The following is a 27,325-nucleotide window of genomic DNA, read 5'->3' on the forward strand; positions in this document are numbered from 1 at the left end:
ACTCATACATTATTTCAGAGAATTTCTGTGTTGCCAAGCAAGACTGACTTCTGAAGAGGGCCAGGGTACTAAGCCAGGTTGCACATCCACAAAGAAACACACTTGTAATTTTGTTCCTACCAAAAATGACAGCTCGCTATTTCCTTTTCTGCATCAGCTATTCAACGTTGATTGCCCAGTAATCTTTATGACATATGACATATAGCTACATGTATAAGAAATATCAATTTGAAACAAACATTTAATTTTTAGGAAGTCAGCAAAAGCTTTGCATTTTTGAGGAAGGCAATTTTGCAAAATAATTAAGTAAATATTGTATTTAAAATAGTTCATATAGCGCTCTGAAGCCCTTGGGTCTATCAGTATTTTAGAAAACCACTAAATAAAAATAAGTTAGGAAATGAGTGTAATATGCATTGCTTATAATATAAGAAATATCCATTAAAAATCTTTCATTTATTTAAGAAAGAAAGAACAAAAACGGTATTTGCATAAGCAGGCTAGGTACAAATGTTTTACTTTATTTTTAAATACTTTACATGCCACTCTCAGGCCCTTGTGGCAGTCAGTATAGTAGAAAATGGCTACATAAAAATAAAATATGAAAATAAATATGATATTTGTAAACACAAACAAAATTATTTTAAATAATACTATGTAATTTGTTTGAATGCCACTCTCAGGTCCTTGTGCCCTTCAGCCAGCACAGAAGAAAAAGTTAAACAAAAAGAAATTATGGAAATAAATAAATGTACATTTTAAGAACTTTCAAAACCAATATATTTTTAAACACAATTGACAAAATAAAAATAATATTTAAATACTTTGCATGTCAATCTCAGGTAGAAGGGTTCCTGTCCCTGTCAGTACAGTAGAAAACGGTTAAATAAAAATAAATTAGGAAAATAACTAAATGTTGTACATATAAAGACATATACCCTCAAAACACTAACAAAAATATTTTAAATAATATTAAAATATGAAAACAAATATATATAAATTCACAGATACATAAGCACACATATATAAATACATATCAACTGTACAGGAGTTGTATGAATATTAAATGGAATGAGAACATTTCCAACAGTACTTCCTAATGTTATCAAACAAAACAAACTGAGCTATAAACACCTGAAACTATGATCACACATCAGATTCATATTTTCTATTTATATAGAAAGTTTGCTCGTCGATCTTTAATATGAACAAACTTTTCGATTGTTCTTTTGTTGAATTCTGGTATTTCCTTTATTAGCTCTTTTTCCATTGACAGCATGGCCAAGGCATTAAGTCTAGCTTGAGTCATAGTGTTTCGCAAAAACGTTTTTACCCTCTTTAGTGTGGAAAAACATCGCTCAGATTCTGCTGTTGTCATGGGTGTAGTAATGACAACTCTTAAGAGCTTTATGGTCTCAGAAAAGAATTTCTCTAAGTTGTTTTCACACAAAAAGCTAAATAAAGCCATGGCACCACCAGTAGTTTGACGGAAGTCTCGTCTTCCATACAGGACCGAAAGTTCTGTACTCAATCTGGCTTTGTCTAACATAGGATAGGCTTCTACCGTTTCTGCGAGTGCCTCAGCTGGGAAAGATTTGTCATGGCTTTCAAAAAGGTCACTTCGCAATAGTGTTGCACTTACAAGATGCTTTGTGAAAGCAAAGCGCTCTCTGGCATGGACCACAATAATGTCACAGACTTCTTTTGCTTCTTGGGTTAAGGTATTTATTTGCAGTCTCCGGTTTACAAATGTACATTCTTGTGGCAGTGTAGAATCCAAACTGTCAATGGATTCTCGTATTTTGGTGATGCTTGTCACAAAGTCGGTAGTAGTTTTCTGGACAGACACAGTGTCAAAGTCTCGCTTTTGCAATTGATTATATAAAATGTCTACCTGGGGCATTATTTTGAAAAAAAGAAACAGAAAGAATATAAACTCTCTATCATCTAATGTTCTACTAAATCCCTTAGCTTCACATATATTATTCGACTCAAAATCACCACAGTTTGCAATGGTTGACATGCATTCAAGAAGATCTTCTCTGAATTTATAAATTAGCAATATTGCTCGAATATTGAAGTTCCAGCGAGTTGCAGACCCTCTTGGAAGTCTTCTTCAAACTATTTGTTCAAGAATTTCCGTCCTTTTCGGGGAACGTGCAAAAAATGCTGTTATACCACCAATCTCTGAAAAGAAAATTTTAACTCTAGATATTTTGGAGGAAGCCTGTTCCATAATTAGGTTAAGTTGGTGGGCATAGCAGTGAATATAATGTGCATTTGGGTAAACATCCCTGATTTTCTTTTGCACCCCACCTGTTGCACCACGCATGATGCTGGCACCATCGTACTCATCATTCTGTACTCCTGAGGCTCAGCCGGGAGGTTTTGATTTTAAAAAACGTGTCTTTTTTCTGAAAACTGTGTGTTTTGTGATTTTAAAAACTGCGCACCTCACCTCTCCTGCATAGCGGTTGGGGCACCCACTCTTCCCTTTTGACTCCCTGGCAGTCGATATCAACACCGCCACGGGATTGAAAATACGCCATTCCCGACAGCAGCGAGCGAGCCTGCAGTCAGGCCACGCCCACTCCTTGAGGCCACGCCCCCCCTAGACTACTTAAAGCGCCGCTTTCCCGCCCTCAGTTATTCTGTACTCCTGAGGCTCAGCCGGGAGGTTTTGATTTTAAAAAACGTGTCTTTTTTCTGAAAACTGTGTGTTTTGTGATTTTAAAAACTGCGCACCTCACCTCTCCTGCATAGCGGTTGGGGCACCCACTCTTCCCTTTTGACTCCCTGGCAGTCGATATCAACACCGCCACGGGATTGAAAATACGCCATTCCCGACAGCAGCGAGCGAGCCTGCAGTCAGGCCACGCCCACTCCTTGAGTCCACGCCCAACCTGCGCTTAAATATGTGCAACACCCGTACGCGCAGCGGACGGGCGCAGCGGGCGCGCCGTCAGCGCGCCGAAGGCGCGCCAAAGGCAAGCCCGTCTGGGCCCGTCCGGGCCCAGACGGACCCAGGCCCAGAAATGCTGCCGGAACCCCCACGCGCGCGCTTGGTATACACTGGAGACATGCTACGCGCTTTCCAACCGAGAACAATCTGGCCCTGTTACCACACGCATACCGAAGGTAAACCTTTTTACTACTGTATGCGTTGCGCTCCACCCCCTACTGCATCTACCAAACCCGGACTTAAAATTGGACTCCTAAACTGCCGCTCCCTCCCTAAACACGCAATTGAAACAAACTTGCTAATTCTAGACCATGACTTTGACTTACTCTTTCTTACGGAAACGTGGCTATCAGACAGCACCGACTCGGATATCGTCGCGGCCCTGCCTCCAGGGTACCTCTGTCAAGCACTTCATAGACCCAAAGGGAGGGGAGGGGGGGTAGCCATAATTTATAAGGACCATCTCACCTGCAGAACCTCTGATGCTCAAATCGAGGACTGCGAAAGTTGCCAATTCTCCATTCAATTCTCCCCTGCCCACTCCCTGTCGGGCTTACTGATCTACCGCCCCCCGGGCCCCCCGGGAAAATTCCTCAACGCCCTTATCGAATCAGTCGCACAACTAGCATTCTCTGTCAGTAATTTTCTCATTTTAGGCGATCTCAACTTACATTTGAAAGACCCTACAGATCGGATAGCCGTTGACCTTCTCCAAGACCTGTCGTCACTCAATATCCGACTGGTAAACAATGAACCCACCCATGAGAAGGGACACTTATTGGATCCCGTCCTCACCAATGCCACAGCCGTCACTACTAAGCCTCCCCTGATCCTCCCTTGGACAGACCACTTTCTTGTCCCAATCTCCTGGGAAACACCCCTCACCAACCCTCAAACCTCTAAAATTTGGACCTCTGACAGACGGTGGCACAAACTTGCTCCTGAGGAATGGGCCGCCGTCCTAGTAGAGTCCACTCCTGAGCTCTCTAGCGATCCAGCTACGGCGGACGTGCAGGTCAATGAATGGATCACTTCCTCTCTTGATGCACTCATCCCTAAAACCTCCTCTCTCAAACATCCCAAGAGAGTAGCCCCTGCTCTGTGGTACACACCAGAGCTTAAAACCCTGCGTCAAGAGTGCAAGAGAACGGAACGATCCTGGAGGAAAGTCAAATCAGAAACAAATAAAGAGATCTATTCTGCTTCTCTCCTTAATTACAAAACTACCATCCGTAAAACCAAAATCATGTTTTTCCAGGAGCGAATAGATAAAGCAGTATGCTCCAGCAAGGAATCCTATGCTATCCTAAAAGACCTCCTGAAACTCCCAGCACCTGGACCTAAACATCCCACTGACCCCACAGCGGACCAGACCAAATGCCAAAAATTGGCAGATTTCTTTCACGAGAAAATCCTGAAAATCCTCGAGGCTATTCCCCCCACGATCCCAGGTGAGGAACATGATCTCCCGCAACCGTCAACACCCTGCCGTCTTTCGTCTTGGGGCCAAGTCACGACGGAAGAAGTAGAAAGCACATTAACATCCATAAAAAGCGGCTCTCCTAAGGATCCCGCCCCATTCCGAATTCTCAAAAAGGTAGCCTCCACGATTATCCCCCCCGTGACTCACCTGATTAACACCTCACTCCAAAAGGGAGTCGTACCCCTAAGCTGGAAAGCGGCGGTCGTGAAAGCTCTGTTAAAAAAACCCTCCCTCGACCCCGAAAACCTGGCAAACTATAGGCCCATCTCCCTACTCCCAGGAATAAGCAAGATCGCTGAAAAACTGGTGAATAGAAAACTTTCCCAGTTCCTGGAGGGCAATAACATACTAAAAAGCTCCCAGACGGGCTTTCGCCCAGGGCAGGGCACAGACATCGCCCTCCTAGCAGCGGTGGAAGAGGCCAGATCGCTATTGGACGGAGGAGGATCAGTGGCAGTGATCCTCCTCGACCTAAGCGCGGCCTTCGACACCGTCGACCACCGACTCCTTATCAAAAGACTCAAGGGAGCCGGTGTTGAGGGCTCCGCCTTAGCCTGGCTTACATCTTTCTTGGCCCAGAGGACCTACCAAATCTGGGAGAACAACGCCCGCTCCTCCGAAATTCCCCTCCAATGTGGCGTGCCTCAGGGCTCCTCCCTGAGCCCCACTTTATTTAATATCTATATGTCCACATTGGAGGAGGTCATCATCCCATTCGGAGTGAGTGTCGTCAGTTACGCTGACGACACACAACTGGTTGTGTCATTATCCCACCCCAAACAACAACCAGCAGATCTATTTAACTGCCTTGTGGAGGTCCATCACTGGATGAACACCTCTGCCCTAAAATTAAATGGGTCAAAAACGGAGGTTCTGCTCTTGGGCCCAAAAGGACTCACACTGTCCGCAAACATCTGGCCAGCATGTCTGGGCCCTCCTCCAGAACCCAGAGGGGAAGTAAAGAGCCTGGGAGTGTGGCTTGACACCGACCTCTCGTTCAAGGTGCAGGCAAAGAAAGTGGCCGGGACCTGCTTCGGACTTTTGAAGTCACTGAGGAAAGTCCTGCCCATCCTGCCCCCCAACTCCCAAAAGTTGCTTATTCAAGGCCTAATAATCTCGAGGCTTGACTATAGCAACGTGATATACCTGGGCGCCCCAGAGATGACCCTGAATAAACTTCAAAGAATTCAGAATACCGCGGCCCGTATCCTCACGAATACCCCTGCCAGAGCGTCGGCCAAACCGGCCTTAAAACTCCTCCACTGGCTCCCCATAAGAGAGCGGGTCAAATTCAAGGCCCTGTGTCTGGCTCACAAACTACGACGTAATCAAGGCCCCCCTGCTCTCAAGAAATTCATCGCCCCTTACAAATCTTCAAGACCTCTCCGTTCTGACACCGAAAACCTCATTGCCGCCCCCAAATTCAAGAGAGCCCGATCGGGAGGAAGACGTTTCTCAGTCCAGACTGCACGACTTTGGAACGCCCTCCCCCGAGCCCTGCGCCTTGAACCTCAATACCTCCGGTTTAGGAAACAGCTCAAAACCCACCTCTTCCCACAGTGAATCACTCACCCTGATCTGGTTCCTTTGTTCCGCCCTCCCTGCCCTCCCCCTTGGCCCTCCTTCCCTCTTCCCCTCCCTTGGCCCACTGTACTCAGGAGATAAGATTTTTTAGCGCTGGGATACCCCCGGGTGACTACGCGCTCTACAAAATAAATAATAATAATAATAATAATCGTAGCTTTGAGCAATTACTTTTCCTTTAGCACATTGCTCAGGGAAAACAATGTTTAATTCATTAAGAATGGCTGAGGCAATTGTTTCTGCAGATGAGTTTTTTAGATGTGTGAAACAATAAAATCTTTCAGCTACCTTGCAATTTCCATCAATGTAGCGGAAGACCAGAACTGACCGTGTCTTAGTAGAGACATCAGTTGTATCATCAGCTTGGATAGCTACATAATCAGTGGTTCTCAACTGCTGTATAATATAGTCTCTTATTACTTCCAGCATACAGTCCAGCAATTCATTTTTAATAGTTTTAGAAGTGCCTTTAAACACGGTGGCTGTTTTTAAATGTGTTTCCATAGCACTGCCAATGCTGGAGACAAAATCAACAAGGCCCCTGAACACGCCAGGATTTAGAGACTCTTCAGTTTCATCATGGCCTCGTAATGCCAATTCAAAGGCACCACAAAATCGAATACAGTCAATCAATTTTGATAAAATGTATCGGTTTTTATCCACTTCTGCATTATGTTTTCTTACTCCCACACGGTATGCTTCGTTTAATTGCTGTACAATGTCCGATTTACCAAAAAGAGATAATTTTAACATATTTGTCAAATGGGATTTACATTAATCATGTTTTTTTTATTTTTTCAGCCAGATGCTTTAGGTCAGTAACTCTTTTTGTCCAGGTAACTTCACCTCCAAAGAGTAAGCATGGGAAACAGAAAAAAGCATTTTTAGAAGCGCTACCAGTAAGCCATTCAATCCTATCATACCACGTACTGGTAAAGCGACGTGTGTACCCCTTCCCCCTATCTTTTGTAGACTGCTCAATTTTAATTTGAGGTTTATCAGCTCCTAATGTTTTCACTTGCAGTTTATCTGCATGTGTCAAACCCAAAAATGGGTTTATGAGTAAACTGTCAACTGTGTTCATTGTGTCCAGCAATATATCAGATTGGAAATAGAAAACCTAGCCTGTTTTTTAAAATTCCCTTGGTTGAAGACACAAAAACGATATTACGCAAAATACTAAATAAACACTAATATAAATTGCCATGCACACACAAGTAACAGCAATTATTCATCCACATCCATCTTCAGTCTGACAGGAATGCAACTGCAGCAGCACGTACAGCTGTTCCCCAAGCGGTATAGCCTTGTAAATTTTTGCAGAATTTCTCCTGGGATCCTGTTAATAATTAAAATATGGTATGAGCTTCGAGGCTAGGTGCCATAGCATGCACAACACCAGTGGTGATTGAAAAGCTTGAGCATGTCAATTCAGTGATCTGCCTAGAATTTAAAGGGTGTACTTATAAATTTTGACTTGACTTTAGATGGCAAATAATACAAAACATATTGAAAAATGTCTTCAAAAGAATGAGAGACTAATTGAGCAATACCCTTTAAAAGGGTTCTAGGCAGATCTCTGATATATCCAGTACTCATCTGTACCCAACACAGCAAAATAAATGCATAGTTTTTCAATTAAGAGTTTAACATTGCAGTTAGACCATTTTGATATTCTACACATTGATGAAATGACCTATTTTACACACAAGACAGACTAAAATTACAGCCTATAGACAGTGCTAGTCCTATCAGTGATCCTATTACTAAATGGACAACCGTCACAACTGTCACAACACATTAGATCAATTTTATATATCCAACTCACTGTACGTAATCTGTGTGCAGTAAAAATATTGTGTGCAAAAAAATAGGCTGAAAAACATTGCTGTAAAAAATATTGTCGACTGAAAAAACTAGAATGAAAATAAACAGTGGCCTAAAACATGGTAAAATGCCATGAATTATAGAGCAAAGATGAGTGTACTGGGATCAGGGGTAAGAGGCATCCTCCTAAAGTAGACAGGAGCATTTAAAATGAGGTGGGGTAAAGGGGCCGGAGACTAGCAATGCATTGTAACAATTCAAGTATAGTTAGCTTTAAGGGATAGTTAGGAGATTTTAGGGTAGCACTAAGTAGTAGTAGAGGGCTATAATGAATTAGAGTAGTACTTTTTTAAGCAGGAAGAAAGGATACAATATATGGGCAGTTTGGGGTTTAAAGGCTTTAAGGGTGAAAAGCATTAAGGGATAGTAAGAGATTATCAGGCCACAGTTAAATAAATGAAAGTGTATAAAAAAATAAAAGATTTCAAAATCAACATTTTGGGATTTTTCATAATTCATGATAAAAAACAAAAAATGATTCCCTTGAACTTTCAACTCGCTACAAGCTCACACTCTCTGAACTGTTCTGCTAGGATAAGCCAACAGGCAGTCCTCCACACCTAAAGACCACACAGTTGGCATCTATATACAGCTGAATGTGGACCTTTGCCGTAAATAGAGAACCATGTCCTACCTTGTGGCCTGAGATTAAGGACCACGAAGCTGAGTTTTGATCAATGTCCTGTTACAGCAGAGTCAGAACTACCACTTGTCCTCTTTCGATATCTCTCAGTACTGATCTTGAATGTGATTATATCACGACCAGTTTTAACTCCAATTTTTCATGTGCTAAAAGAATTAAAACAATAATTATTACCAGCAATTACATTGCATTCATGTAATTTTTCAAGCCAATGAGCTTTCTGTATAATAATGTTTTACACAAAACAAATAAAAATAATAAATTCAGGTGTTTTTCAATGGAATGTGCATGAGTGCAAGTGAGCTCCTGGGTCTCTGCAAACATGGTGATGTGTGAAATTTTGTGTACAGTTGAATATTTCTGCAAAGAAGTGCATGCCCATGTTTAAACATGAATCTATGTGAACGAATGTGTGTATATGTTTGAGTATGTGTGCATTGCAGTGAGCACCTGTGCCGCTGGCCCGAACTCTAGAATCCTGTTGAAGTAGTGAGCAGAGGTATGGGAACACCTCATGTGACTAGAGGAGGGATGGTGAGTTAAGGGTTTACACCGGCTACATTCAGGGGGCTAGAGAGTCAGAGGACAGATAAGCCAGTGATCATTTCCAGCAACCAGACCCCAAGCTTGAAAACTGTCAGCACCAAGGCCACTGCCACCTCTAAGTAGCCTATACTCCATCGCCTTTCTGGAAAACAACAGTTGGCATAGGGCGACCCCTTTGGTTCTACGTGGAGCACTCTCTGCCAGCCGGGTCAGGATTTCTTTTTGTTTATGACTTGCGCTAACTGAAGAAAGTGTTTTACACTGTGGGAAAGCAGGCAGTTTGGCAAGAGATTGGTGATTATTTTTTCCAGGCAGTGCCGAAATGTGATTTTGGCAAGAAAATAAGTGGGACAGACTGCATGCTTTTCACGACCACGATGCACTTACTGCCAGCGTGCTTGCTGCCTAAATGCAGCTACTCAGAAAGCATGCAAGGTGGTTAGGACCCAGGTGTGCTATAGCTTGAATGAATAAAGCATTCTAGTGTGGTGATGCGGACAGCAGCACTAGTCTGACCACTAATGAGTGGTACTTGACAGGACTACAAATGTGAAAGTGAACGCTCTTCAAAATTTTAAAAAGTGTATCTTTTTAACATTTGAAAGCTTTGACATTATCAAGTCAAATTATAGCACTGCACTAAGACTTCATTAAACATAGAAGGAGGGTGGGGCTGACACCTCCACCTGAATAGGGCTGTGCCTATTCCAACACAAATAGCTATATAACCGCCTGTAGTGTGCCTGGACCAGAGAAGAAAGGGCAGGGGCCTTTTGAGAATCAAAGACAGCTGTCTTTTGTTGTCTCCCCCACTTCAAAGACACATTTTGGTATTAGTACTGGACCTCGCTGTGACATCCCCAAATTAGTTCACTTTGGGGTCTGGAGGAGACTCTGCAACTATGAGGTACAACACTGCTAGGAAGAACTGCCCCTTTGTCACTTGCTTTGCTGTACTGCCTATGCACTCTGCTCAGCTATGTTGGCCTGCTCCCTGCTACCTCTGCAATGAGGGACAACTGGGCCTCTATATCCTACAAGTTCCCAAGAACTTGTTAGCTTTCCTCCTGTTATGGAAGAATCAGGGCTATTTGTATGCTATTGGGCCACCAGACACACTCACATAGTCTAGCGCCTGCTGTGTTGGCGCTCGGTCACCTTTTGCTACTAGTCGTATTTGACACTGCTGTTTCTGAAGATACCGCAGCGGTGTAGACCTTTACCTTCAGTCAGCGCCGGGAGCACCGAGTGGCGTGAGCGCATTCTGGTTGCCTAGCATCACAACGATCTGAGCTCGCTCTATCCAGGCTCTTTGGGCCGAAGATTCACAAGACTGCATCTACTATGGCTGAACACCAGTCCTGCCTGCCTCTGTACCTCTTACCAACAGGAGCTCCATGTGTGAGGCCCACCAACACAGCAGTATGGGGCCACAGACTTGCCTGTGCTCCAGCGGCCATGCCAGAGCCCAACTCCTCTTCCTACCACGTGGACCCCGTGTGCGAGACCGCCGACAACGAGAGCAGTGACTCCAAGCCCCTGGGACTGTCCCGAAGGCCTGTGCAGGCTAACTTCAACTCCCACTGCATTGAAAACCTTTTCGAGGCGGAGGAGGCCGGTGGGCTCATTTGAGGATTACTGTAACTCCCTTAAAGGTTCCTGAGCACTGTGATGAGCTATTAACATTACTAGTACTGGCATAACTCTTGATAGACTATTGAATTGCTGTCCTTTAGGCCTGGTTTTAATTACATAAAGATGGTCTATTTTTCTAGAGCTAGTGTGGAGTGTTTTGCTTTGTCTTTCACTGTTACTTTACTATGCGTTGCAGAAATACTTTACACATTGCCTCTTTGATAAGCCTCCTCTGCGCCAAGCTACCAGACGAGGAGCACAGGTAATCTTGCATCTGAATTAACCTGAGTGGTGGTGGGTACTGCTTGGCTTAGGTGTATACCTTAGCCAAACAAAAACCCCATTTGTAACTGACACATTCAGCAGCGCCTGCTGCTGCACGTTGCCCGCTATCATTCCGAGCTGCAATGTGCAAGTGGAGGGGGGCAGCAGCTTATCAGATTTCACCTGGGCCCATAACAAAGGCCGAAGTTAAAGGGCCTTCAGGCCTCCTTCAGTTCCAAGGAGATATCTGGAGCCTCAAACCTTAAAGCAAATGCCTCGACCAATGGGAAACAGCTTCCCTCTTCCTGCTGGACCTCTCAGCCGCCTTCAACACCGTTTCCCACCACACCCTCTGCACAAGATTCCACGATGCCAGCATCCGGAACAAAGCCCTGGATGGATCTGCTCCTTCCTCACCGGCCTCATGTCCGAGCTTTTGTGTACTGCTTATTGTGGATACAACTCCCTAAAGAGCTTGCAATCTATAAGGAACGACGTGAAAATGACACGTGAAATGTAGCACTCAGTCAGTGACCCATGACCCCGAGAGAAATGTTACCGGCGCGGCGACAACAGTGCCAGGAGGACACACAGACAGTGTCAGTCGCCGCCCGCTGTGCAAGAAGTGGCATTGGTGATAATCGCGGGCGGCGGCGCAAATTAAACTACGGCCAAGTGGGGGGACGAGGAGTGTGTCAGCAGCCAGTGTCTGGGGGTCGCCGGAGAAGAAGACTGATGCAGTCCAGCAGAGTGCATCATGCTGCCGAGCAGTCAGTGCTGCAGCTGAGCTGTGCGGCCTCGGCGGGGACCGGGAAACGTCTCTGAACTCTTCTAGTTCAAGTACGTTTTTAATTATACTACTACATCAATGAGGTCGCATCTGAAAAATATATTAATTTAGCACAATGGCATCTCATCTGCAGGGCTGCTCACTCTCGTCATCCTTCCCAGTGAGCCTCCTGATTTAAATCTGCAGTCAGTCGGATCATTGTGATCATTACAGTAAATGCACGCGGGCCGCAGGACTTAACCTCTGTCTGACTGTCTCAGATCTGATCATAGGGGCACCAGTACATTTATAATCTTCACGGGTCACATAGTGCGTGACAGTTACCACCATGCAGTGTTTATAATACTACTACATCAATGAGTCATCTGAAAAATAAATTAATTTCACACAATAGCATCTCCTCTGCAGGGCTGCTCACGCTCATCATCCTTCCCAGTGAGCCTCCTGGTTTAAATCTGCAGTCTGATCATTGTGCTTATTACAGAAAATGCAGGCAGGGCCACAGGGCTTCTCGGTCTGAGTCTCAGATCTGATCATAGGACACCAGTAAGTTTATAATCTTCACGGTGCACTGTGCGTGACAGTAACCACCAGGCAGGGCTCTCTGAACAGTGGCGGGGGAGAGTGAGGCAAAACACGAACACAGGTCAGTCATGATATAGCTCACTGAAATCACATCTGGTGAGATAGTCGTATAAAAAAAGTTTCTCTAGTAGCCCCCTTGAAATTTTTTCATGAGGCTCTAGAACGTTGAGAGTTTCAGAAATAATAATAATGACTAAGCGAAGGTGGCTGTTTGTTTTTTACACAGCCTCTAATACGGACACACACACGTTTTCATGTAATCATATTCTTTTGGAGCGGAGTACATGAAGATCGGCTGATTTGACAAGGATTACACAATACACATAAGTGAAGAGACTGACCACACTTATAACACTGAGGTCTCCATATTCTATGTAGGGTAGTGTATTCTTAAGGCAATATCTTAGAGCTACCTTGCTCAAATGGGTGTCATTTCATATATTTATGTGTTTCCCTAGTCTTTGTTACGTGATTTTGCGCAGGACAAAGTGTCACTCATATTTCTTGAAATGGCACTCATAATTACACTGAAGTTATGAAAATGTCACACATGGCAATCTGAAACCTTGGCAGCTATGACTAGACTAGAGTGTGCTATATGTCAAAATAATTACAAAGTAGTATATTTAAATCATGGAAATATTGCAAAAATAATTTAAAAGAACAATAATTAATACTTCACACTTACCCCAGTTATCAGGCAGCTTCTGTCTTGGTCAGTCAGCCGGTTGATGCTAGTTGCTGGCTGGCTGTGCTTCTCCTTTTGTTGTCCAGCAGCTACTGGTTCAGAGAGAGCTGAAACAGTAAAGCTTTCACTTTCAGGATGAAAGTGAAAGCTCTACTCTGTGCAGCATGTGACACCACGTCACAGGGTCATGAGTTAAGTCTCATGACTCTGTGACATAAATAAAATGCTTACAGCGTTTTTTTTTTTTAAAGTTAAAAGTTTATATACAATAATCATTCAGTGTAATGATTATTGTATTTTAAAAAATGACCTTTCCCAAATGAGTCGTTTTTGAGAGATGGCTGGGGTCAGTTATGCATGTCCCCACCCCTCCAGTGACGACTGATCAAAGGGTGGGGTGAGAGTGTACTCGTCATCATGCCCCAGCCTTCATGTAGATTACACTTCAATGCAGCCTCGGGCGTACAATGTAGCCGCCCGAGGCTGCTGTAAATTTATGAGGCTGCTTTGCGTCATTTCTGGGCGGGCCCCAAAAGGGCCATTCTTTATATTCCCGGGCTGGCACCTAATGCGCCCGGTGTTTACACTCCGGCAGTCTTTTTAGCCTTAAATTGTGACACATGCGCAAAGCGCATGTGTCACAAATCACCCCACACGCTGCCTCCATTTCCTGCCTGGCCTGCCTGCTGCTGCAGTGACGCTCGCTCAAGTGCGTCCTAAACTGATGGCAGGCAGGCAGCAGGATGACAGATGGCCCGGGGCTCTGATCGGCATTTCGGTTCGGGATTTAAAATGGTAAGTAACATTGCTGTTACTTAGCATTTTAAATCCCTGACTTACAAGTCGATAGGGAGGGCGGAGCCCAGCCGCCCTTGAAAGAAAACCGCCACTGCTTTGGACGTTGCTTGGACTCGTCTACCGGTGTGTGTGTCCGTCGCCCTTCCCTTCCTCTTTCCATGCGGTGTCTCTCACCCTCCCCTCCTCTTTCCCGGCTTCATTATCTGTCTACTTCTCCTGCTCCTACCCCCCTCCCCTGAATCTCTTCCCTTGCCTGCTTTTCCCCTTACATATTTGTGATGATTGTTTATCTCGACCTTACAAGTAACTATGTTGTATGCTTTTATAACTTTGTAACCTTTCTAATCGATGTAACTTGTAACTTTGACCTGATACTCATGTAAAGCGCTCTGATACCTCCGGGTTTAGGCAGCGCTATATAAAACCTTTAAAATCAATAAATAAACACAGAGAGGAGTGCACACAGTCCTGAGACAAGCAGCGCGCTCAAGACTTTACTTCTAAAAAAGAAGATAAGCAAAATCCAAAACCTCAATTTAAGAAAAAGAAAGTTGCTGGTCTGGAAATCAGACATGCCCAGAATTCTGAGGACACTACTTCTGAACGAGGAATGGGCTCTGACGATGCTAGACAGTGCGGAAGAAGTAACAATAGCTCGCCTGAACCTGAAGGAATTTCTGGTGACAGTGGAGTTGAATGATTACATCACAGTGGAAACACCAGACACCAGGGTGAGCGTCCCACATAGGTTATATGAAGTAACACTCCGGCTGGAGGGCGACAAGCCCAGGAAAGTAAAAGCTCTTTTTTGGAAGAACTTATCATCTGGTTATGAAATCCTGTTAGCAGAACAAGATTGGCCACCTGCATTCGTTATGGAGTGCCCCAGGGAGAAAGTATAATTTTTCCTGCATTTTCCAACTATGTTCCCATTCACTTAAAACATGCTTATGCACAGGAGTGGGCAGTAGCCCAAGCTCCAGCACTGTGCAAAAATCACGCACGGTTGGATGAGAACTCAACCTACCACATGATTACTTTAAAAGTTTCAGCTAATGCTCAGTGGCAACATCCTATAAAGCAAGAAGCTAAAAAAACGATCAGGAAGATCTTAGATCAACTTGAACACCAGGGGGTAATTGAAAAATGTACCGCTCCAATGAACAATCCTTTGTTTCCTGTCACTAAACCCGACAATACATATCGTCTAGTTCTAGATTACAGACATCTAAACTCATACACAAAGACATTTTCTGTCCAAAATGCACATAGTGCCGCATTAATGAATAACATTGTGCGCAAAAAATACGAAACCACTCTTGATATCTCAAAGGGATTTTCTGTCAAAATATAGCGCCTGAAAGCGGGTATCTGCCCGCCTTCAGTGCGTTGGGGTCCCAGCGACAATTCTGTTGTCTAGCACGAGGGTATAAAAAAGCCCAGGTGTATTTTCAGCAAGAGTAACAGAGTTACTTCACAAATTTGATGAAGAAGCGTTGTTCTATGTGGATGATATTTATCTGACAGACGACGACTTAGCGAGGCACTTGCCCAGGGTAAGCACCAATAATATGGGATTTGCAGCAGAGGGCTACAAGGTCAACTTTAAAAAGTCAAAAATCGCCCACCTCAATGCCTTTTTTTTGGGATATGAGCTGTCAAGTGAAGGCAAAAGTCTGGCAGCTAACTTTTTAGGAAAGTGTGCGCTTCTCCAACTTCCAAAATCTTAAAAAAATGTACAATCAATATTAGGATTCCTAAATTATGGCAGGACATACATTCTAGATTACGCACAAAGGGTAAAACCTTTCTATGAATTAATAAAACCTGACTTTTCAGTCAAAAATTGGACACAAGAACATACTAATATTCTTCATTTACTCCAGGAAGACATGCTTACTTCCAAACACTTACAAACGTGTAAACGTATGTCACTTAGTGATCCGAATCATAGCGGGTCAATGCGGGTACACTTATTTAACATTTGATGAAGGAGAAACAGTACCAATCCAATAATAATCACACCTGTACACAAATGCAGAAATGCGTTTCACTTCAACAGAAAAAATCCTGACAGCAGTTCAGACACTGGTAGAGAGAGAAAGAACACTGGTTCAGGGGAAACGCATTATTGTTGTAACTCCAGTACCAGATTTAGAAGCTGTTACTAAGGCCAGCATCCCAAATGCGAAAGCGTTCCATCCCAGATGGATACAATGGGCAAATTCTCTAACTGCAACAGACATTGAATACAGATTTGATCCCAGTTTAAAAACACAGGTATTCCTGCAATATGAACAAGAATATCCTCTACCTAATTTAATCTTGCCTCTTGAACAATATGAATATATTATATACACTGACAGATCTGCGCAACCGGCCATAGGGAGTAAGCAACAATGTTTTTCAGCATGTGCAATCGTAAAAGGTCGCATGCATGATGGCAAGTTCCATCCCAGTTGCACAAAAGCGCAATCTCTAGGAGACTGCACGGCTCAGTTGGCAAAATTAAAAGCACTGATACTGGCACTTGTAAATACGGATCACGACTTCCCCACAGTCATCGTGTGTGATTCCTTTTACTGTGTACAGCCGTACAATGAGTACTTACAACATTGGTAGCAGAACGGCTTTAAGGATGCAAAATGTGGCACAATAAAGCACAAAATGCTACGGGAACAGGTAGCGGAATTGAAATCCAAAATACCAAGGACTCACGTGATCCATACACTGAGTCATCAACGTGTACCGTGCACGTTGAAGGGAATTCATTGGCTGATGAAGCTGCAAAGGGGGCTATTCGCACGTCTTCCGTAGCTGCGCTGACTCTTTAACGCCATGCGTGCGGCGCATTTTCCCGCTGTGCGCTGAAGTTTTTAAAAACCCGTGGTTCATGACGAGCTCAGCTCGTCATGAGCGTACGAGAGGTGTACCTCATGACGAGCTGAGCTCGTCATGAGCGTCGAAGGGGTTAAAAAACGAGAATAGACGGAGATATAATGGTGGCTGTCATTTCATCCCGAAAATGAAGCACAGAAGTGCCTAAAAAATTTCCACTCAGATACTCCAAAAGTTAGATGCACAAAACATTCCATATGCTCATTTCCTGGAGTGGGGGATAGAGTAATACCAAATATGGATCGTAGGCAGGGGTAAATACTAGCTGCACAAGAGGGTTTGGACTCTGCGCACACAGGCTTAAATACTACTATTACTTTACTGAAACAACGCTATTGGTGGCTAGGGTTAACTAAGCAAACTAAAGACTAAGGGGCTCATTAGGATGGCGGTTTTTCCGCATCCTCCGGGCCGGCGGAAGTGTCCGCCGGCCTGGAGGATGCGGAAAAACCGCGGCGGAGACTCCAAAGACCCACCGCCAAATTAGGATGGCTGGTGGGTCTGGAATTCCGTCCGCCGCTTTTCCGCCGCGGTCGGCTTCCGACCGCGGCGGAAAAGCTATAACATGGCAGGCGGTGTCTATGAGACACCGTCCGCCATATTATGATGTTTGTGTAAATATGCTTTTCCACGGCGGCTTTTCCGCCATGGAAAAGCATACGGACATTCACTTTGGGGGCCTGTTGCGGGCCCCCTGGGTGAATGGGGGGTGCACATGGGGGGTACCTATGGTACCCCCCTGCATTTGCGTACACAAAGCAGCAGGCACCGTGCGGTGCCTGCCGCTTTGTGCATGTAAATGCAACACATGCATTTTTAACATTGCGGCGGGTGCAGCTTGAAGCTGCACCCGCTGCAATGTTAAAAATAGAGGATGTGACCGCCACCCTGGCGGTCACATCCTAATTGCCATGGAGGGACCGCCGCTGCCCATGCGGACGGTCCCTCCTACTCAGGGGTGGCGGACGGACGCAAGTCCGTCTGCCATCCTAATCGGCCCCTATGTCTTGAAATGAGATATCTGCCAGCAGATAAAAGGCTCCACCCTTGCACTCCCGGCACAGACACCATTACTGAAATCAGACAAACCTCTTGCATGTGTTTATTTGGACCACTGCGGCCCCTTACAAACGGACGGGGCTTACAGGTATATCATGGTGGCAGTGGATTCCAGCTCACGATTCCTATGGGTATGGCCTCAGCGTCCTGCTGATGCTCGAAGTCTTTATCGGTACATACGCAGTTAGCACGTTACACTCTGACCGTGGCCCTGCATTTAGCTCTTGGGCTTACAAAGAGGCCATGGAAGGAATGGGTATAGCATTGCGGTTCTCATCCCCGTATCATCTTGAGGGAAATTCTGTTGTGGAGAGAAAAAACCGGGACCTAAAGCAGTCTTTAACAGCTAGGGTATTAGGCAAGGGCGGTAGTTGGGTCACACACCTTTATGGGGTTCATCCGGCATTAAATAACCAGCCAAGAAGCTCTCTAGAGGGAGTGACTCCATATGAGGTCCTCTTTGGGACACAAATGTGGGTACCTGATCTTGATTGTGAAGGCACAGTGGTGGAAGAAAAAACATTTCATTTCTATGATCGTTTGGCTGTTTTATAGGATCTGAATGAATCCAGGACAAAAAAAGCAATGTCCATTTAAAGCAGAACGCCACTGAAGAAGTCAAGGTAGTCACGGCGGACAAAAAGGAATTTGGACCTTCTTACAGAAAACCTGTACCAGTCCTTGCAGCACACGGAACAAGAAATGTGCTGCTACCACCTCTTGCCGGAATTTTTTTTTTGTCTCAATCGACTTAATCAAACCACACTATGTGGCCGATACTAAACAGTAGGCCTAGTGGAGTCCGATGTAGCAGACGTTCTCCTCTAGCTACAATCCAAGAAGTTCAAATAGAAAGACTCATCACGTTTGAAGAGCCACCTGTAAGGGATGAAGGACTAAGCAACAATGCTATGGAACTTGTTCCACTTAAACCGAACATTTAAATTCATGATGAATGTCAGGCTTAGTATTCCGATGTCTTCGGGATTGTGCTGAAGATAAAGGGTTCCACCTCTTGACGTCCCCGGTGTCTGGAGTTTGAATATACAGATCACCAGGATAGCCAAGCGGGGGAGGGAAAGGAAGGGGACAGCGGGGAGGGAGATCTGCAACAACAATAAGTGTACTAAGTATACACACTAAGCGGTTGCATATAGTCCAACTGAATTTCCTTCCTTTACCATTTAGCAGCAGGAAGAACACATTCCTACCTGAAAAGGAAAATACGGTAGCCTCAATTGTAAGAAGAGATAAGGAGGTACCAGGGGTTTTGACCTACTAGAAAGAGACAAAGAACATATTGGAAACACGGAATCTGTGGCAGTAGATCATTAGATAAGACATTTCATAACATACCAACACGCTTCATGTAATGTTCTTAGGTCTGTAAATCCCAAGAGAATCCCCTGTTACTCTCTCTTCTGTGACAGAGACCAAATAAAAAGGTTGCGGAGAAAGAAAGCAGGTAGGGACAACAGATGTAGTTAATTTCTCTTAACGTATCTGCACCCCAGCAAAGTTCTTCACTCCGTGAACACTTTCTGTCTTTAAGTGGCTGAACAAAACTCTTCGGAATCCAGTGAAAAAAGGCTGATCCTAGCTTGGACCCCCAAACCAGGTAGCAACAATTGCACAATACACTTATTGTCTCGTGTTTTGACTCCACACGTCAAGTATCTGGAATATATATATATATGGCTGCGACCAGGTAGTAGAACGCCAGTTCCGTTCCATTTAGCACAACAGAGGCTCTCCGGTCCTCGGGAGCAACAAACCAAATCAGGTAAGCAGGATCAACAATCACGAAGAAAAACGCTCGCAACATGTTTTCTTCCCGCCGAGCCAAGATCAACGTACTGCAAAGTACCCAACCCAATACGGGGTACGAAGGAGTCAGTGCATGCCTCTTTAAGCACTTACCCCATTTCTGAAGACTCACCGCTTACCAGGGTCCACCGGCAAGAATATTCGGCAGCGCCGGCTTCAGCTTGATACTCTTTATTTCCTGCTTGTACGCGGATGCGTATCACACCGCTTACGTCCCGGGCATGATGGGAAGTGTAGTTCTAGGCCCTAGAACTCGACAGAAGATCGGAACAAAGAGGTCAGCGTTACCGGTGCGTGAATTGTGACATACCCCTTCACGAAGGACGCTGACCAGCACCTGGTTTACCCGGCCACAAACAGTGAAACCTCTCCCCCAATCGAGGGGCATGAACTGCCCCAGCAGGCTCCCAAGAGTTCTCCTCCGGCCGTACCCCTTCCAGGAAATCAGATAATGCACTCGTCCCCTCACACGCTTAGAATCCAGCACCCTCTGGACCTCATACTCACGGTCCCGGAGCACTCAAATAGGCAAAGGGGCCCGCCGTACAGGGCAGTGCTAGGGTTTCAGGAGGGGCACGTGGAAGGCAGGGTGAATCCTGAAATGCGCAGGCAAGCGCAGTTTCACTGCCACAGGATTAATGTGTTTTAACACACGATACGGGCCAATAAACCTGGGATTGAACACACTGTGTTTCTTGATCCGTATGTGTTTGGTGGACAACCACACCCGATCCCCCTTTTTGTACACAGGGCAAGGCCTCCTATGTCTATCTGTCTGGGCCTTATACCTACTCTTGGCACGCATAAGATTCGAGCGTGTGGCAAGGAGAATCTTGCGGACACGCAACAATCTGTCCTTGACGTCTGGCAGTCTAGCGTTGGTACTTGGAAGCAACAGAGGGTTAAACCTAGGATGGTGGCGGTAAGAACTAAAGAAAGGGGTGTGAAGCGTGGAGGAGTGTTGTGTGCTGTTGTATGCGATCTCTGCCACCCACAACCAATCCCCCCAGGTGTCGGTGTTATCCTGCACATAACAGCGCAAGAATTGTTTGAGCGTTTGGTTCAGCCGCTCTGTTTGCCCGTCGGTTTGGGGGTGGAAACTGGTAGAGAGGGAAGAGGAGATCTGTAATTCTGTACACCAGGTTCTCCAAAAACGAGCCGTAAATTGCGCTCCCCTGTCAGAGACTATAACCCTGGGGAGTCCATGTAGTCTCACGACATGTACCAAAAGGAGATGTGCCAACTGTCCTGCTGTGGGAACCCGGTTACAGGCAATGAAGTGTCCCATTTTGGTGAGGTAATCTATGACTACTACAATGGCCGTTTTACCCTGATCTTTAGGGAGGCCTACTATGAAATCCACAGAGAACCTTTCCCAAGGCAGTTCAGGAGTGGGCATAGGTTGTAACAATCCTTGAGGTTGTTGTCTATCAGATTTCATCTGGGCGCACCTTGCACATTCTTTCACCCACCTTTGCAGGTCAGGACGTATTGAGGGACACCAGAACTGTCGCAATGCCTTCTCCAACGTTTTGGCATATCCAGCATGTCCAGCACAAGGTGAGTCATGACACCATGAAAACACGGTCTTCCGTAATGCTGCGGTAGGGATCAATACTTGTGACCCTTTCATGGGTATGTCTTGTTTCAACATCCACTCTTTATGGTGTCTGAGCAATGTTCTCCATGCACAGGTTTGTACCCCTGTTTTGACTTTCAGCAGAAAATCCTCGGTACGCGTCGTACACAGAACCTTAGAGGGTCCGATGATGGCTCTCTCTGGCGTTATGGCGTGCATCGCTGGGTTTTCCTGACGTGTTAAGGCATCCGCCTTCTTGTTGTTCACCCCCGGCCTGTAGGTTACCGTAAAATGGTATTCTTCAAAAAATAGCATCCAACGTAACTGCCGAGGAGTAAGGTGACGTGCGGCTCGCATGAATTGCAGATTGCGATGATCCGTGTAAACAGTCACTTGATGGAGGAGCTCCAAAATTCCTGTGGTCTCCTTCAGTCTTTACCACCCATCACCAGTTCTGGTGGGAAGCAATCCGTTAGCCAATTTTCCACCTTTGAGCCAGCTTTGCAAGCTGATGTGCTGGCTATCCTGGAGTCACTAAAGTCGGGTTCACCCTCCGATCCGTGCCCCGCTAGGGTCCTGGGGGGAGTGGCGAGCTTGGTATATCAGGAGGCCACCCAGGTTGTTAATCTGTCTCTGGCCTCTGCCTCTGTTCCCCTTTGTTGGAAACAGGCGAAACTGCTTCCCCTGCTAAAGAAGCCTGGCTTGGACCCCCTAGCCACTTCCAATTATCGGCCAATATCGTTGCTCCCGGCACTAGCGAAGGTCTGTGAAAAGGTTGTCTTTAGGCAACTGAACAACTTTATTGAGTCTTCTCAGGCCCTGCACCCGGCTCAATCGGGTTTCAGGGCGGCCTTCAGCACTGAGACGGCTCTGGTAGAAGTCTTAGAGGCCATTAGGGAGTGTCTGGACGGAGGCGGCAGAGCGGTCCTGGTTTTGCTGGACTTATCTGCCGCCTTTGATACGGTACCCCATGCTCAGCTGCTGAATCGGCTGGCAGAGGTGGGGCTGTCAGGTGCGGTCTTGGCCTGGCTGTCCTCGTTTCTGTCTGAGCGGACGCAGCAAGTATGGATGCCTCCATTCGCCTCGTCCCCCAAGAAGCTCATCACAGGGGTTCCCCAGGGGTCGACGTTAAGCCCCTTGTTGTTTAACGTTTATATGACCCCGCTGATTCATCTGGCAGAGCAGTGGGGAGCAAAAATAATGGCGTATGCCGACGACACGCAGCTGTTGTTTACCTGGCCTAAGAATTGCTTAGATGCCAGTGTCGTCTGCTCTTGTTTGTCCAATGTCTTCCGGTGGCTCGTTTCAGCTCAGCTTAAATGCAACGAGGACAAGACAGAGCTGCTGTTTTATGGCAATTTTTCGGCCAATTTTAAGGATCTTATTTGGCCGCCTGATTTTGCTTGTCCCAGCTCTCTTGGAGGCCCGGTCAAAAACCTGGGGGTCTGGTTTGGACCGGATCTTAAGTTTGAAGCGCATCTAAAAAAAGTTACTGCGACTTGTTTTGCGACTCTCAAGTCACTCAAAAGGTTCCTTCCGCTGCTTCATAGGGAAGCAAAAGAGACGGTTCTGCGTGCTTTGATTTTATCAAGGCTGGATTATGCCAATGCCCTCTTTAGCGGCCTCCCTAAATACCTCATTAATCGAATGCAGATCATTCAGAATGCGGCGGTTCGACTTCTATTCCATCTTCCGAGAAGAACTAGCGCATCTGCCCATCTCCGAAAGCTCCACTGGCTCCCGGTGGCCCATCGCATTGTGTTCAAATCGCTGGTCCTGGCCTTTCGAGCCTTGCACCAACAAGGACCACAATATTTGCACAAGAGGTTCACTTTTTATACTCCTCGCCGTGCTCTCCGATCAGCTAATCTCCTTCTGATGTTCACGCCTAAAGTCAGATATGTGAGATTGGGTGGTCAGTCTATCTCTGTCCAAGCAGCTCGGTCTTGGAATGCCCTGCCGCTCTCTCTGCGATCCTCAGCCACACTGACGGAATTTAAGAAGGGGCTAAAAACCCACCTTTTTAATCTCAGTATCTAGTTGCTTTTTCTTCTCCATCTGGTTTGGCTCTGTCTAAGGTTACATATCGCGCCAGGATACTCTGTAGTAGCAGAGCGCGTAATAAAATATTTTATACATACATACATATACATGGTGTGCACCCATGAGCCAATGCCTCCATTCCAAAAAGGAGTCCCGGATAGCCAGGAGCTCCTTCTCTACTATCGTATAATTCATCTCAGCAGGTTTTAGCTTCCTGGACATGAACGCTATGGGGTGCAGCTGTCCGGTTGTTTCGTTTCTCTGGGACAAAACCGCTCCCAACGCAACTTCGGATGAGTCAGCCTCCACCAAAAAGGGCAAGTGTGGGTTGGCATGTATGAGAACGGGGGCCGAAGAAAACGCACTCTTCAACTGGTTGAAAGCGTCTTGGGTGTTTTCGTTCCACACAAACGGAGTGTTCTTCCTGGTAAGACGGGTTAACGGAGTCACCATCTCGGAAAATCCTCGGATGAATCTCCGATAAAAATTGGCGAAGCCTAACTGACTCTGTATATCCTTGTCATTTTCCGAGCGAGGCCAGTCTTTCACTGCTTGGACTTTCCTTTCGGCCATGACTTGACCGGATGGAGTAAGCATTACTCCCAAAAACTCCACCGTGGTGACGTGGAACTCACACATGGTGATTTTACAATATAGATGATTTTCCTGCAATGATTGCAAAGTTCTTTTCATGTGATCCACGTGTTCTTCAGTGTTGTCAGAGTAGATCAAAATGTCGTCTATGTAGACAACAACGTATCGGTCCAGATGGTCCCTCAATGCTTCGTTCAGGAAGAATTGGAAAGCGGCCGGGGCGTTACAAAGCCCAAAGGGCATCACCAGGTACTCGTAGAGCCCATGCCGCGTCTTGAATGCTGTCTTCCATTCGTCCCCTTGTTTAATACGAACGAGGTGATACGCTCCCCTCAAGTCAAGTTCGGTGTATATTTTGGCCTGTCTCACTTGTTCCAGTAAAACAGGGATCAATGGTAACGTATACTGATTCCTCACCGTTATGGAATTGAGAGCCCTATAATCGATGCAGCACCTTTTCTCCCCGTTCGCCTTGGGAATAAAAAACAGAGGGGATGCAGCAGGGGATCTTGAAGGCCGGATGAACCCTGCCGCCAGATATTTGTCCAAATAGCTACGGAGAAGCTCATTTTCAGGTAGAGTGAGTGCATATATCCGTCCGCTAGGAACCACAGCTCCAGGGAGAAGATCGATCCTACATTCGTATTCCCTGTGTGGCGGGAGGACCTCGGCCTGGGTGTCACTAAAGACATCTTCATATGCCTGGTAAACGGGAGGTAGAACCAATTCCTTCTCAGCTGCTGTGGCAATATGTTTTATGGAGGCAAGTTCTCTTGAGGGGTTGCCTGACTTTAGTATACAATGGGATAGGCAATAGTTAGAATCGAACCGTATGGATCTGGAGGACCAATGTATCGATGGTTCGTGTTTCTGTAGCCATGGAAGTCCCAAGATAACGCCATACTGGGGGGCTCGGATGATGTTAAAGGACATGGTCTCTTGATGATAATCTTCATAGGTAAGAACATAAACAGGAGTGTGATACCTAATGGGTCCAGCTTCCAGCTCCTTCCCATCTACCGCGTAGACCGTTTCTGGTATGCTCTTGGTCACGAGGAGAGCTCCCAACCGTTGTGCCACATCGTGATCCATAAAACATCTTGTGGCTCCCGAATCCACCATAGCGCTTATGTCTTTCTCTTCTGCGTTTATAACCACAGTCATAGTGATAAACACGTGGTTGCTTTCTTGAGCGTTACCCGGAGTCAACGAAGGGATGATGTTAATGCTCGAGAGTTCCCCTTCTTCCACCTTCAAGCTTTGGTGTTTTCCGCCCCCTTCTCGGTGATTCCAGCCGCGGTTTGTCCAGGTCTGAATCTCCCGGTTTTTGGCTTTACCGGACAATCACGAAGATAGTGCCCCTTTTTTCCGCAATAAAGACACAACCCTTGTTTTCGTCGATGATCCCGCTCACTCAAGGTTAAGGAGGCCCTCACAGCTCCTATCTCCATAGGTTCCACGGATGTTGCTGGTTTCTCTCCTTGTCCCACTCCTTCATAGGGTTGCAGGGGACGTTATTTTTTCTTGTGGTATCCTTTTCTCTCTCTCATCCTATGGTCAAGACGCAGGGTGAGTTTTATGAGTGCCGTACAAGTACGGGGTTGCGTATCGATGTGGGCTAATACGTCCTTTAACTAGTCGTTGAGCCCTTGATAAAAAACAGCCGATTGCTTGGACTCAGGCCAGTATTTTTCTGCCACCAACCGACGGTCGTGGTTGAGATACGTTAACAAGTCAGAAGTGCCTTGCTTCAATTCCAAGAGGTCTCTGTCAGCAGAAAACGTTTTCGCTCGTCTATCGAAAGTTTTCTCGAATTCTCTGCGGAATTCATCCCAATCATAAAGCAGCGGATCCTCACGTTTCACTATCGGTACTGCCCACTGCGCTGCATCACCCCCTAGGTAAGAGATCACGAATGCCACCCTGGCTTGGTTGGTGGAAAACATTTTGGGTTTGCACATGAAGTGAAGCAACACCTGAGTCATGAGAACCTGCACCTTTTTGTTGTCACCAGAAAAGCGCTCCGGAGGAGCCAAGGGAATCTGAGCAGGCATTTCAACGACCACTGAAGCTGGAGGGACCTGACTTCCACTTGAACTAAAGGGATTCCTTTGTAACCTGTCTACGCGGGCTTGTAGTTGTGCAGTTTCTGCTCTCGAGTCGGCTACTTCTTGTCTAGATGCAGCCAACTCGGTTTGTACCAACTCCAGGGCTGCCATGACATCATCAAGGGTAGCCATGTGTGTTTTTCAGCACAACCAAGAAGAAAAAGAAATCGTGGGCCGAATATTCTGTCAGGCTTAGTCTTCCGATGTCTTTGGGATTGTGCTGAAGATAAAGGGTTCCACCTCTTGACGTCCCCGGTGTCTGGAGTTTGAATATACAGATCACCAGGATAGTCAAGCGAGGGAGGGAAAGGAAGGGGACAGCGGGGAGGGAGATCTGCAACAACAATAAGTGTACTAAGTATACACACTAAGAGGTTGCATATAGTCCAACTGAATTTCCTTCCTTTACCATTTAGCAGCAGGAAGAACACATTCCTACCTGAAAAGGAAAAGACGGTAGCCTCAATTGTAAGTAGAGATAAGGAGATATCAGGGGTTTAGACCTACTAGAAAGAGACAAAGAACATATTGGAAACACGGAATCTGTGGCAGTAGATCATTAGATAAGACGTTTCATAACATACCAACACGCTTCATGTAATGTTCTTAGGTCTGTAAATCCCAAGAGAATCCCCTGTTACCCTCTCTTCTGTGACAGAGACAAAATAAAAAGGTTGCGGAGAAAGAAAGCAGGTAGGGACAACAGATGTAGTTAATTCCTCTTAACGTATCTGCACCCCAGCAAAGTTCTTCACTCCGTGAACACTTTCAGTCTTTAAGTGGCTGAACAAAACTCTTCGGAATCCAGTGAAAAAAGGCTGATCTTAGCTTGGACCCCCAAACCAGGTAGCAACAATTGCACAATACGCTGATTGTCTCGTGTTTTGACTCCACACGTCAAGTATCTGGAATATATATATATATATATGACTGAGACCAGTTAGTAGAACGCCAGTTCCGTTCCACTTGTCACAACAGAGGCTCTCCCGTCCTCGGGAGCAACAAACCAAATCAGGTAAGCAGGATCAACAATCACGAAGAAAAACGCTCGCAACACGTTTTCTTCCCGCTGAGCCAAGATCAACGTACTGCAAAGTACCCAACCCAATACGGGGTACGAAAGAGTCAGTGCATGCCTCTTTAAGCACTTACCCCATTTCTGAAGACTCACCGCTTACCAGGGTCCATGGGCAAAAATAATTCGGCAGCGCCGGCTTCAGCTTGATACTCTTTATTTCCTGCTTGTACGCGGATGCGTATCACGCCGCTTACGTCCCGGGCATGATGGGAAGTGTAGTTCTAGGCCCTAGAACTCGACAGAAGATCGGAACAAAGAGGTCAGCGTTACCGGT

The 27,325-nt window shown here is 45.8% G+C and overlaps 1 protein-coding gene and 1 long non-coding RNA gene across 3 annotated transcripts in view; one reads left to right on the plus strand and one right to left on the minus strand.

Moving 5' to 3' along the window:
- Positions 1 to 27,325, plus strand: part of MEI1 (meiotic double-stranded break formation protein 1) — a 3,250,839-nt gene that overhangs the window by 92,305 nt on the left and 3,131,209 nt on the right. The window lies entirely within an intron of this gene.
- On the minus strand, positions 7,234 to 13,146 carry LOC144824160 (uncharacterized). The gene is made up of 3 exons (XR_013608912.1): positions 13,068 to 13,146; positions 8,551 to 8,705; positions 7,234 to 7,368 (listed from the first exon to the last, which is right to left on the minus strand). It is a non-coding gene; the product is annotated as an uncharacterized LOC144824160 (long non-coding RNA).

This window comes from Lissotriton helveticus, chromosome 1_1, assembly GCF_964261635.1.
Source record: "Lissotriton helveticus chromosome 1_1, aLisHel1.1, whole genome shotgun sequence".
NCBI lineage: Eukaryota > Metazoa > Chordata > Amphibia > Caudata > Salamandridae > Lissotriton > Lissotriton helveticus.